Here is a 13,336-nt window from a genome sequence, read left to right as displayed (position 1 = left end):
TCTCCCCTTGGCCACCGTGGTGTGTGTGCCCAAAATCCCAGGAGAAGGGATCCCGGCGTGGTGCCCCCCCCCCAGGGGGGTGATGTCTCACTTTCTGTCTCTGACTCTCCAGTGAGCACACATGCCCTATAGCAAGAAGTGTGTGTGTGTGTGTGTATGTGTGTGTGTGTGTGTATTTCAGGGCCACCATGTGGCATGGTGGTTAAGTCCCGGACTTGGCAGCTTGCTTTCTCACTTTCTCTATCTCTCACTCTGTCTCTCTCTGGTGAGTGTATGTGTCCTATAGGAAACTGAAAAATAATAATAATAATCAATAAAGCAAAATAAATAATTCAGAAAAAATGAGCATATTTCATTGAATGTAAACTATAATAAAGCTAATTAAACACACACACAATATAAACACCATCAGGCCCGTTGGTGGCATGGTGGTTAAGGCCAGTTCCCACAAGGTCAACTATGTCATTCAAGTCTCAGACTCGGTAGCTTGAAAAGCACACCAGGCACATGTGTGTGCATGCCCAAAATCATGAGAGGAAAGATGGAGGAGAAGGGTCTGTAGGGTGGCCACCCCTCAGGAGGGTGACTTCTCACTTTCCCTCTCTCTCTTTCTCTGTCTCTGTCTCTCTCTCCAGTGAGTACACATGCCCTATTACAAAAACTTAAAAAAAAAAAACTCCTGACAATACCAAGTGATGACTGGAAACCTCGACATCAGGGAGGAGAGTGTAAACCAGCAAAGGCAGCTGGAAAACATTTAGCAGTCTCCATTAAAGCCAACGACACGCTCTCCCTGTGACCCGATAGTTATTTCTATTGAGTAAGTGCTATGTTCAACTTAGAAGTGTCATTCACAATAGCAACCAAAACCTGGAAGCAACCCAGGCAGCCATCGATAGCAGCCTAGAGCTGTGTTCTGGAGGCCGAGCACTCCAGCAGCCGGGGAGACCCCAAGCGTGGACTGTGCGCGATGGGATGACGCAGACCGAGGAAGGCAAAGTGCAGCTACACAGCACAGCAGAAACTTCTACAGACACCTCGTGCGTGGGGGCTGAGTAGATGCCGTCTGATTCCACGTATAATATTTGAACAAAGACATAGCCAACCTCTAGTAAAAGAGGCCAGGCTAGGGCATGCCCATGGCCGAGTGGTTAAGGACACCAGACTGACAGGGCATTCTGAGTCCCGGCCATGGTAGCCTGAAAAACATGCCATGTGTTCATGCATGCCCCAGATCCCAAAAAAGATGGAGAAATGGGGAAGGGACTGCAGCGTGACCATGCCTCATTGGGGATGCTTTCTCCCTTTCTCACCTCTCTCTGGTGAGCACACACCCTTTTGGCAAATTCTTTTTAAAAAGGAAAAAAAAAAAAAGATAGAGAGATCAAAACAGACCGTTGGGAGAGTTCACGGACTGAGATGTACACACCAGGAAGTCACCCAGGCTCTGGAAGGGCCTACGCCTGGCCCTAGGATGAGTTTACATAATACGCTGTGCGTGAACTCAAATCCGCTGACTATACTTGAGACATGGCCTTTACTGTGTGTAAATAACACATGATCAAACACTCTATGTACAAATGTTCTTCTAAACAGCCTTTGTTCATCCCCCCAAGCTAGAAGCTTTTGACACAGTAGCAAGGTCTGGATTCTCTCAGTGTGAGTCAGTCTCACCTAGTTCATTCGTCTGCAGTTTTCTATTTTTCTTCCATGAGCAAGAGAGAAAGACAGCGACAGCATCCCCAGGGTCCTGATGCCACGGTCTACTCCCGGCTTTCAGCCAGCCCTGTATCATGGCCACACGTGTGCCCGTGGCACTCAGGGAGGACTCCAGACTTGAACCGGGAGCCTTCCCATGTGGAACTGCCTCACAGAGCATCACCTGTCTCTGCTGCGCTGTTGATGGAACCCCCATGTGCACGTTCCTCCTGTCCAGCTCCTCAGTGTCTGGGCTGGAGGTGACGCTAAGTACCCAGAGTCACAACACCGGCAGTGGGGCTAGATAAAGCCATGCCCCAATGAAATGAGACATGGAAGACTTCCAACAAACACTTGTTAACAGTTCGGACAGTCTCCATACGACGTTAAGTACATGCTGCAGGATGTTGTAAATTAACTTCTTGCAAAGATTATGGGGAAATTAAATAAAGGCAACAAACTTGTTTTTTTTGTTGTTGTTGTTGGAGAGGTTTTTTTGCTATAGGGCGCGTGCACTCACCAGACAGAGAGAGACAGAGAGACAGAAAGCGAGAAATCACCCCCCAGGGGGGATGGTCACGCCGCAATCCCTTCTCCATTCTCCTCTCGGGATCTTGGGCATGCACACACACGCGCCCGGCGTGAGTGTTAAGCCACCGGGTCCGGGTGAACCACGGTCAACTACATGGGAGTCCAGCGACATAGCTATTACACTAACTGCTGGTTCCCAAAGCAGCAAACTTTTAAAATAAATACGTAGCATTACTCATATTCTAAATGAATATTCAGCTCAAATACTTATATCATATTATTTTCTAAGAAGATGATATAAAAGAATATGAAATAAACTTTTGAAACAGAAACATAAATATTTACTATATACACAATCTTCAGAAATAAAGCCAGGTCAGAGTTACATTTTTGCCAAAGCATGTTATTTATATAATGCAAAACTAAATTTTGCATAGTAACAACAACGTATTAAACTATTACTGCTGTCTTCCAAAATTAAACAGCAGATTATAAAAACAAGTGGCTAACTTCTAGAAACAAACTTAGGAACACAAAGCTTTTTAGAAACAAAAAAGGCTGTGTTTGTTTTGTTTTGTTTTGTTTTGTTTTGAGAGGTTTTTGCTACAGGGCGCATGCACTCACCAGAAAGACAGAGAGAGACAGAGAGACAGAATGCGAGAAATCACCCCCCATGGTGGATGGCCACACCGCAATCCCTTCTCCATTTTCCTCCTCTCTGAATCTTGCACACGCGCCAGGCATAAGTTTAAGCACCGGGTCCCGGACCTGAACCACAGTTGACTAAATGGGAGCCCATCCCCAGGACTCCCTATTTTAATAGAGTGATTTACATTCCAGTCTATACATACCCAAACACATTCAAATCAATGGATACAATCTATCCATTCTACAGCTACAGTCCTCCCCTTTTCATGCCATCTGGTACCATCTTGTTATTTCTTCCCTGGAATATTCCTACAGTCTACCAACTGGTTTTCCTGCTCTAATCCTTGAAACTGACAGTGACTTTCCAAAGGCTGTCTTTGGCTCAACCTTTCAAGGTCTACTCTCTCCTAACCACACCTACCATCCAGCATTCTCACACCTCCTCTGACCTATGCTGGGAACACAAGCTCAAAGGCTGTCATGGGGCCAGCTCTGTGGCACAGTGGTAATGCTCAGCAAAAGAGAAGCTGGGTTCCACATGGCCATCCAGGTTCAAGACCCCGGCCTAGCCAGCCCAAAACACGCCAGGCACATACTCAAGAGCCGCAGATGCAATGGGTTGGAAGGTTCCAATAGTGTGGCCAGTCCCTGCAGATGGTGGTCGTCTCCCTGACTGTCCACCCCTCTCACTCTCACATGTGCATGCTTCATTCTATCATGAATAAAGACAAACAGTATTTTTTTAAACAAGTTTTGGGGGCAAACAAGTGACATGCAGAGTAAACACTAGAGCCTGCATGGCTGAGTGCATGGTTTGAGTCCCAGATTTGGAAGGCTTGAGAATTCTATCAGGTGCATGTGTGTGCATGTCCAAAATCCCAAGAGAAGCCTAGAAAAGGCATTGTGGCAAGGCCATCCCCTGGATGGAAGGGGTGATATTCTCTCTTGCTCTCCCCCTCTCCCCCTCGCTCCCCCTTCTTCCCCTCTCCCTCTCCACCATCTCTCTCTCTCTCTCTCTCTCTAGCAAGCACATGCACCCTATGGCAAAAACTAAAAAGTTCTGGGCCAGCCCATGGCCTGGCAATTAAGGGAGATGGACCCCACGTAACTGACCACACAGTTCAAGTTCCAGATCCGGTGACTTGAAAAGCACACCTGCATTTGTTCCCAACATCCTGGCAAGAAGGAGAGAGAGAAGTGCCCACTGGAATTACGGAGAAATGGGGGGCGGGATAGTGGTGAGGCCATGCTCCCTGAGAGGGCAGAGAAATGGGGGGCGGGATAGTGGTGAGGCCGTGCCCCTGGGAGGACTGAGAAATAGGAGACGGGATAGCAGAGTGGCTGTGCTCCCTGGGAGGACGGAGAAATGGGGGGACAGGATGGCAGAGTGGCTGTGACCCTGAGAGAACAGGAAATGGGGGAACGAGGCAGGGGGTGGTCATGCCCACTGGGCCATGCTTTCTCCCTCTCTCTACCTGGCTCTTGGTCTGGCAAGTACACGTACCCTCTGGCAATTAAAAAAATTTAAATTACAAAAAGTTTTTATGCCCACAGAAATAAAGTGAAAATGCCTCACAGGGACCTGGGTAAACAGGAAAGGACGAGCTCCGACTCCGACAGGCAGCTACGTGGGCCCCTACTGCCAGGTAAAACCAGAAAGGCGCACTTGATATGCAGGGTCCTGGCTTTGTAATCTGTGAGGATCAAATAAAATATGTCTATGGCAATCTCTCTATCCATAGGCTGCTGGTGCATAATTAATGACCTCGGGGATAAAGACCAGGATTGTATTACGATCTACCTTTCCAATTCCCTTCACGCAAACTATACTCCGACGAGCCGCGGACCACTCGTCCCTCCCAACAGACGGTGTGTCACGGCCTGCCAGCCACAGTCCCACCTGGTAACCTCTCCTGTGGGGGCACCCCGTCCCCATACACCCATGTCTGATTGCTGCTCAGGCCCCAAAGGATAACTTTAACAACGCTGCCCATGAAGTGGCCTTGCCTTTCCAACACCGTGAGACACCCGCGTGCCCACAGTGTTCGTGCCACGTTACACTGTCTAGAGAAAGACTGGAAGCGTCTGGAAGCAACGTCCATACCTGGCCCTGCCCTGCACTCCCCACACTGCCCTAAACTAACACGTGCTCAACAACCAACGAATAAAATCACCTGCTATTTACGTGACAATTTAACGGCCATCAAAACAATAAGGATTTTTAGATTTGGAAAATCAGGGGCCAGAAAGTGGTGTAGTGGTCACAGCCCTGGACTCCCCCATGGCTGGCTTCGGCTCAGCCCTAGACCTGGCAGCTTGAAAATCATGCCTGGTACAAGTGTGTGCAAGCCCCAGGTCCCAGGGAGGGGACAGAAGAGAAGTGGCTGTGGCATGGCCGCTCCACCCAGAGGCTGATTTCTCATTTTCGCTGTCTTTCTCTGTCAAGCACACAATCCCTATGGCAAAACTTTAAAAACTAGAAAAAGAAAAAAGAAAAGAGACTGAAAATCAAAAGGCTAAAGATTTAGGGAAAATACCTCTAGTATTACATTTGATTCTTGAACTCAGGCCAACCCATGCCCGGCGGTTAAGAGAACCGGATGCCACCAGGACAATCTTGCGGTCCAAGTCTCAGACTCTGCAGCCTGAGAAACAAGCTGGGCGTGTGTGCACGTGTACCCAAAATCGTAACAGGGCGGAGAAACGGAGAAAGCACCGCAGCAGGATCACAGCCCTCTGGGTGGCGCTTCCTCCTTCTCCCTCTTTTCATCTCTCTCTGGCCCATACACACACCATCTGGCAAAAGAAAAAACTAATACTAAGAACGTGAACTCATTTTTTTTTTCATTTTTTTTTTAATTTGCTATGGGGCACATACACTTTGATGGGGAGGGGGGGGTTGAGGGAGCACCTCCTCAAGGTGGGATGACATGCCACAATCCCTTCTCCATTCTCCTCTTGGGATTTTAGCCACACATAACACATGAGCACGGTGAGTTTTCCGAGTAGCCAAGTTGAGACTTGAACCTCGCAGCTGGTCATGTGGGATCCAGTCACCTCCACCACCACGCCACCTAACTGGTGCAGTTGTTCTTTTCAGTGCAATGTGTAATAGCAAGGCCCTGGAAATAACCCACATATGCCTTGATCCAGACTGCTTACACAAATAAGGGGACATGTAGACAACGAATCAGCTCTGATCTTTTAAATGAACTCCTCATAAAAAGAGAACTCTTTGGGAATTGATATTAAAGATGATCCAGTCAATCAAGGTCCTGAACCAGCAAGCAACATGGTGTTTATGGACTCCCACATGGCTGACCACAGTTCAAGCCCTGGACCCAGTAGCTTGAAAATTACACCGGGGGGGGGGGGGGGAGCAGATGAAGTAGTAGTTAAGGTGCTGGACTCCTACATGGACAACCACAGTTCAAGTCCCAGATCCAGCAGTTGAATATCACGTCAGGTGCATGTGCATGCATGCCCAAAATCCCAGGAAAATGGAGAAGGGACTGTGGCGTGACCATCCCCCAAGAGGTGATTTTTCACTTTCCTTCTCACTGTCTCTCTCTGGCAAGTGCATGTGCCCTATGGCAAAAACCAAAAAAATAATAATAATAAAAAAAGAAGTCCAGAAAAATGTGTACACCCTACACACACATATAGAAAGGTTACATGAGAGTGTAGTTGGGTGGCTGGAAATTAGAGAGAATGGGAGACCTATTTTTTCTCCTTTTTTAGCTCATTAATTTTGTACCATAGATACATAGAATCTATTATCAAAAATGGCAAGTATTGGCTGACTACAGCTATAGTGAATTCTTCATGTCTATACACTTTTGTTTAAAAAATGTACAATAATTACACTGAAGTTGCAGGGCACCTGGGAGCTGGGGTCTACCGTGCAGTACATATGGTGAAAGTGACTCACAGCACAAACTTACCTCTAAAATAGCCCAAGGGCCTGTCACACGGGAGACAGCACGGCACCTCAATAATCCCAACACACTAATTTTTATTCCCACACTGGAACGGTTCACTGTTTCTTCAAATGACTAGTAGATAAAATAGCTGGCTTATATTTAGGCCTCATGTTGTAATGTTAGAAATGTGTGTCTTCAAAATACCGTAATCACACTCATCACAGCTAGAGAGAAGCATTTAGGAACTGAGACAGGCTGAGAGAAGAGCAGATTTCCATTTCCCTTCCTAAACTTGATCCAGAACCTTCACTGTTTAGGTTCTTTTTTCTGTTTTTCTTTTTTTTTTTTTTTTTGTCACCAGATGCACAGTTGAATTTGTGTAAATGTACATAAGACGTGCAGTGACAACACCAAATTTTTTTAAATACATTTTGAAAACTGTGCCCCTGTTTATTACATAACTTATTACAGTGGAAAAGGAAACCAACAATCAAATGGGCCAACTGACAATAGGTACTAAGACACCTCTTGGTCAGCATCCTATGTCCTCAGGCTCAACCCTAGCTGTAGTCCAGTCCTTCAGGTCAGCATTCCTGGACACCAATACACAGATTCTTTGTTTTTGTTGTTTTTTTTTAAGAGGTTTTTGCTATAGGGCACGTGCGCTCGCCAGACAGACAGAAAGAGACATAGAGACAGAAAGGGAGAAATCACCCCCCAGGGGGGATGGTCACGCCGCAATCCCTTCTCCTCCACTCTCCTCTCAGGACCTTGGGCACGCACGCACACACGCCTGGCGTGAGTTTTAAGCCACTGGGTCCCGGACGCAAACCGTGGTCGACTACGTGGGAGTCCAGCGACATAGCCATTATGCTAACTGCTGGTTCCCCAATACACAGATTCTTCAGTCTGTACTCCAGGTAATCTTGTAACTTGACTAATAAGTCTGCTAATATGGAGCCAACAAGTGGCGTAGTGATTAAGGTGCTGGACTCCCACAGGGCCAACCGTGGTTCAAGTACCAGATCCGCTGTGAAACTCATGCCAGGCTCATGTGTGTACATTCCCAACATCACTAGAGGAGAATGAGGATAAGGGATTGTGGTGTGGCCATCCCCCCAGGGAGTGATCTCTTGCCTTCCTTCTATCTCACTGGAGAATCTACATACCCTATAGCAAAAACCTCTCTTTAAAAAAAAAAAAATCCCAAATATTTCTCTCTAACCTGCCCTCTGCAGAGAGCCGCCAACACTTCTGCTAGACACTTCTTTTACATGACCCACCCACAGGGAACTCCAAGCCATTATAATGCAAACCAAACTTCTTCCCTGGCCCGTTCCTCCTACTGGTCTGCCTAGACCAGGCACCAAGGCTAAAGGTCTAAACTGTAGCTCCAGTCCTTCTGTCTCCTACGACCACACCAGGCCATGTTCTGTGGGTCCTACCTTCCACTGGCCTCTCCCCTACCCACCCAGCCCCATGTTCCCACCGGGAAGTCTCTGCTCCACCTTTGGCACTGCTCATTTAGACTAACGGGCTCCCTGCCTCAGTCTCTTCAATCCATCCGGCACACTGCTGCCAGAGCTAACTTCCTAAAATAGCGATAGTTTTAAATATTAATTAATTAGTATTAATTAAATATTAATTACTTTCTACTTCAAGAACAAAAGGAGAGAAGCAAGTCTCTAATAAAATATTAAGCTAAAAACAAGCTCCACTGTTTGTGTGCCATAGGGCACGCACACTTGCTAGAGGGTGGCATGGTGAGAAATCACCCCACCAAGGGGACGGCCACAACACAATCCCTTCTCCATTCTCCTCTTGGGATTTTGGACATGCACGCACACATGCCCAGTGTGTTTTCAAGCTACCAGGTCCAGGACACAAACCATACAGCTGGCCAGGAGGAAATCTGGCCGACTTGAATCTGGCCGACTTAGCCTCCATGCCATCTGTTGGCCCAGGCCGACTTAGCCTCCATGCCATCTGTTGGCCCAAATGAGCTCCATTTAATAACATGATACAATGTGAAAGAATGGGCCATCAGGTACATATTCTTACTAGTATGTTTCTATTCTGCAAATATTATCTGACTGAATTAAATATAAGCTAACGCGTGTACTTCAGGAGAAAGCAGTCACAGAGAAGCACGGAAAATTTAACAGCCTTCTTAGGGTTGAAAAATGGACCACAAGACACAAAATAGATCACAGCAGCAATGAAGGAGCCTTAAAGGAGCAGGAAAGGTCTCATAGACTGTAAGCCAAGAATGTATTTGCCGTCTAAAACGAATGCCCTTAAGACAGCCCCACAGCTTAGCAGTGAAGTCTGTGTATAGGGAGCCAGATCCCATAGAGCCGACTCTGATTCAAATCCATGTGCATGCACGTACAAAACCCCGATAGGAGGACCAGCCCTGTTACCCGGGGTTAGGGGTGCGGGATTCCACATGGCTGACTGCAGTTTGAATCCCAGCCCTTGAGACTTGAAAATACACCAAACACAAAAAGGTCCAGCAGCGCTGTTCTTAAGGGTAACCTCCAACTAACCTACTGTGAGTCCTCTCAGGAGGCAGCCGGACAAGTAGGCTGATGGCTAATGCAGAGCTAGAGCGAGACTGTTTTCTACAAAAAGTAAGGAATAAAAAAATCCAACAACTATCTCCTTCCCTTTGGCAATGATTTGTTGAAATCAAAATACACCATTTTAGTCTTCGTGATTCCTACCTCTCTATTTATCACAGAATGATACTCTAAGCTAGAGGTGGGACAGCACAGAAGTTAGACACTCCTCGGAAGCTAGCCTCCTGGTTCACCGCTGTCTCTCATCAGATGTGTGACCTGGAGCAAGCTCAGTCGTGAGCTACTTTACTGGTTTCTTCATGGTAAAGTAGAAGGTATCTACCTCATCAGGTTACTCGGAGAGGAACTGGGTTTACATGTGCAAAGCGTCTGAATTCATGCTGATACTGACAGCGTCCAGCAAGTGTCAACTGCCTCCATTTCTACCAGTACCAGTACCACCACCGCCGCAGCTGCCGCCGCCACTGCCACCTCCCTGATAGCTTTTCAGAGGACAAATGTAAAAAAGGCTCGCATAGGAGAAATATCAGCAAATGTAAAAGAATTAAACTAAAACAGGGCTCACAAAATCAGTGTCAGTCTACAATGTTTTTAAGAGGTTTTTGCCTTAGGGTACATGTGCTCACTGGGAAGAGAGGCAGAAACACTGAGAGGAAAAGTGAGAAATCACCCCCAGGGGGAGATGGCCACACCTCAACCACTTCTCCTCCATCCCCCTCCCGGGATCTTGGGCACGCATGCACACATGCCCGGCGTGAGTTTCGAGCCACCAGGTCTGGGACTTGACCTGAAGTGGACCATGTGGGAGTCCAACGGCATAACTACTTCGCCATTCGCTGGCCCCCAGTCTACAATTTTTAAAAATTTGTTTTGTTTTTATGGGAGAGACACAAAGGGAGAGAGACAGAGATGGGTATTTTAGACAGGGTCACGCTGTGCTGTAATCCTCCTGCCCCAGCCTCCTAACGAGCCAGGACCACAGGTGTGGCAAACACCCACATGTCCAGGTGGCCCAGGAACCAATTCCAGCCTGCCAAGCAATGATGCCACCTTGCACCACTGTGGCTGGGCCTAAAACAAAGTTCATTTGTTCATTTAAGATTTTTGCCATAGGCTGGGTGTGCTCACCAGAGAGAGGGAAAGTGAGAAATCAACCTCTCAGGGAGGATGGCTACACCGCAATCCCTTCTCCAGTCTCCTCTCAGGATTTTGGGCATGTGCGCACACACGCCTACACACATGCCTGGAGCGTTTTTCAAGCCATCAGGTCAGGGACTTGAACTGCAGAGTAGGCCATGTAGGTTCCAGCACCTTAACCACCATGCCACCTGCCCCTAAAACAATTTTTTTCAGTATAAAGGGAGTAGGTAATCTGAAGAGAATCTTAAATACTGAAAAAAAGTCATAACTTCAAGAGAGTTGCTTGGGACCAGCAGTTGGCATAATGGCTACGTCGCTGGATTCCCATGTAGTCGACCGTGTTTCAAGTCCCAGACCCGGTGGCTTAAACTCAGGCCAGACGCGTGTGCGTGTGTGCCCAAGATCCCAAGAGGAGAATGGAGGAGATGGGATTGCGGCGTGGCCATCCCTCCTGGGGGGTGATTTCTCGCTTTCTATCTCTCTGTCTCTCTCTGTCTTTCTGGCGAGCACATGCGCCCTATAGCTAAAACCTCTCCAAAAAAAAGAGAGAGTTGCTTAACAATGTTAACTTGTGACTGACAAACCACAGGTCAAAGAAGTCTACATACTGAGCTACTGAGCTATTTAAATAACCAGTAAGTATTAAAGAGCTGAGAAGACACAGGTTTGCACTCCCTAGACCAAAGGACCTCTCTGCATAAGGCATGTTTTGGCGTTGAAAAGTACCACCCTCCTATACTCCCAAAGTCACGTCTACTAGATTCACTTGATAAACTGACGGAAGATGCTGACTTTTCAGTAGGACATAAAAGGATTACATTATCATGCCGCACACTGACCCAGCATGTGCTCTTCTAATGGAAACCCACTGTCGAAGTCACGCCTGGGGACCAGCCATGAGGCCTAGTGGTTATGGAGCCAGGTCCACAGAGCTGACCACGGTTCGAGTACAGGCCCCAGTGGCTAAGAAAAAACATGCTGGGTGCACGTGTATGCCTGCCCGAAATTTTGACAGAATGGAGAAATGAAGGAGAAGGGATGGTGGTGTAACCAGACCTTGTGTGGAGGGGGGGGTGCTTTTTCCCCTCTCTCTGTCTCTGTCTCTCCATCCCTAGAAAGCACATGTGTCCTCTGGTAATGAAAAAGAAGGAAGGAAGGAAGGAAGGAAGGAAGGAAGGAAATCAAACCTTACTCTTAGACAGGTAACTGGAAAATGCAGACGTTCACGTCTAAACTTCAGCACATGTAGTAAGAGAATGAGCCAGAGCTCCAGGGACACGTCCAGATCTAAGTGAGGGCCTGGCTCTAGCTGTGCGGCCCCGAGCAGCTCACACTCACTTCTGCTTGTCACTCCACACTAGGCCCCGCACAGTGCAGCGGACGCATGGTGCCGTGACACAGGAGATGTACACCAGTGCCTACAACAGCTCACGGCACATAGCAGGTGCTCTCGGTAGACAGTTGTTACCAAGACACTCCGAGAGTTCTAAACATAAGAGACCACCAGATTTTGACCAGGTACAACTATAAATCCTGTAAGATAATGCCTCAAAATAACCATCTGTCTTCTCTATTTTACAAGGTATTCCCCAAACAAAATTTTTACTGTTTACTGTATTCCCTGCTAGACTATGACTAAAAACTATTTGGCCCTAACTGCACTTCTTACTCCAAAACAAAGTTTTTACCAGCAATTTTGCTACACACACCACTGATCCACACCCCAGCGTGACACTAAAGCACAGATATCAAATGTTTCTTTCTCCCCTATTAATGGAAAAAGAAATAAAAGGATTTTTACAAGTTTCTTTCAGCAAGTTGAGTTCCACAAAACAAAGCAATACAGGATAATGGCTTACCTGGAAAATATTTTGTACTTCAGATCCACCAATCCAGAAGGAATGGGGGTATTCCCTTTCAGACTAGTCTGAGAAAAGACAGCAGTCAAGCATCTTCCAAGATTCTTTCCGTTTACTGTATCCAGCTTTCTTCAACAAAATCCCAAACATGCACTTCGGTAACTGTTGAAAGACAGAAAGCAATCCATACACCCACCATGGCACCGGTGGCAAAGACGGCCACCAAGAAACAGAAGGAAGGGTCAATGGAATGGTGGACCTGAGGCACAGAACGAGTGACCACCGAAGGGCAGCTTTCTGCCTCACAAGGCCTGCAGCACTCCTCACCCCTGTGAGGGTGTACAAAATGCGACATGGGAAATAACAAAACAACCCTGATGTTCATATTTACTCGTGACAAATGGCATGCAATTTCCAAAAGAGAGCCCTGTCATCCACATGAGTTGTCCTGGGCCATTTGGCTACAGTGAACTTCCTCATCCATTTTCTAAGTCAGCTCCTCCACTATTACAAAAATAGTTTGTCAGCCAAAAATGACATGGGATGATTCAACACTCTCCCAATAAAGATATTTATTTAAGCACCTAAGAAGTCTTTTGGGTTGCTACCTATAAGACATCAAATCAAGACATTATGTAATTTCACCCCTCAGCTGAAATATACTTGTTTTAATACATGACACTAGTTAAGAGTGAACTGATTCAATAAAGGCCAATTCTCCACAATAGCCAGTAATCAGGGAAACTTAGAGAAAATAATAACACTGCAAACAATTTGCCAGGTAACACCTTTAAATATTAAGCCTATTCCCCACCATACTTCTACCACACCAACTTCTCCATTAGATTGCTATAATTTCTACAGAACTACACACAGTTAGGAAAGACAGCGGGGCATTCGGCAGGGTGGTAGTTAACAACAGACTATGAATTTGCACGTAAATTTGCTACTTCCT

The 13,336-nt window shown here is 46.8% G+C and overlaps 1 protein-coding gene across 1 annotated transcript in view; it reads right to left on the bottom strand.

Annotated features, from left to right (window-relative positions):
• The window catches only part of LOC102483151 (F-box/WD repeat-containing protein 11-like), a 70,207-nt gene extending 57,644 nt beyond the window's left edge, over positions 1–12,563 (bottom strand). Inside the window, exon 1 of the transcript XR_001371166.2 lies at positions 12,382–12,563. The gene's annotated coding sequence lies outside the window, so the exon portion shown is untranslated. The remainder of the gene's footprint in view (positions 1–12,381) is intronic.
• Between the last annotated feature and the right edge of the window lie 773 nt (positions 12,564–13,336).

The sequence above is a fragment of the Tupaia chinensis genome, unplaced genomic scaffold (genome assembly GCF_000334495.1).
Source record: "Tupaia chinensis unplaced genomic scaffold, TupChi_1.0 Scaffold000612_1, whole genome shotgun sequence".
Taxonomy (NCBI): domain Eukaryota; kingdom Metazoa; phylum Chordata; class Mammalia; order Scandentia; family Tupaiidae; genus Tupaia; species Tupaia belangeri.
This window is presented reverse-complemented; position numbering and strand designations above follow the sequence as displayed.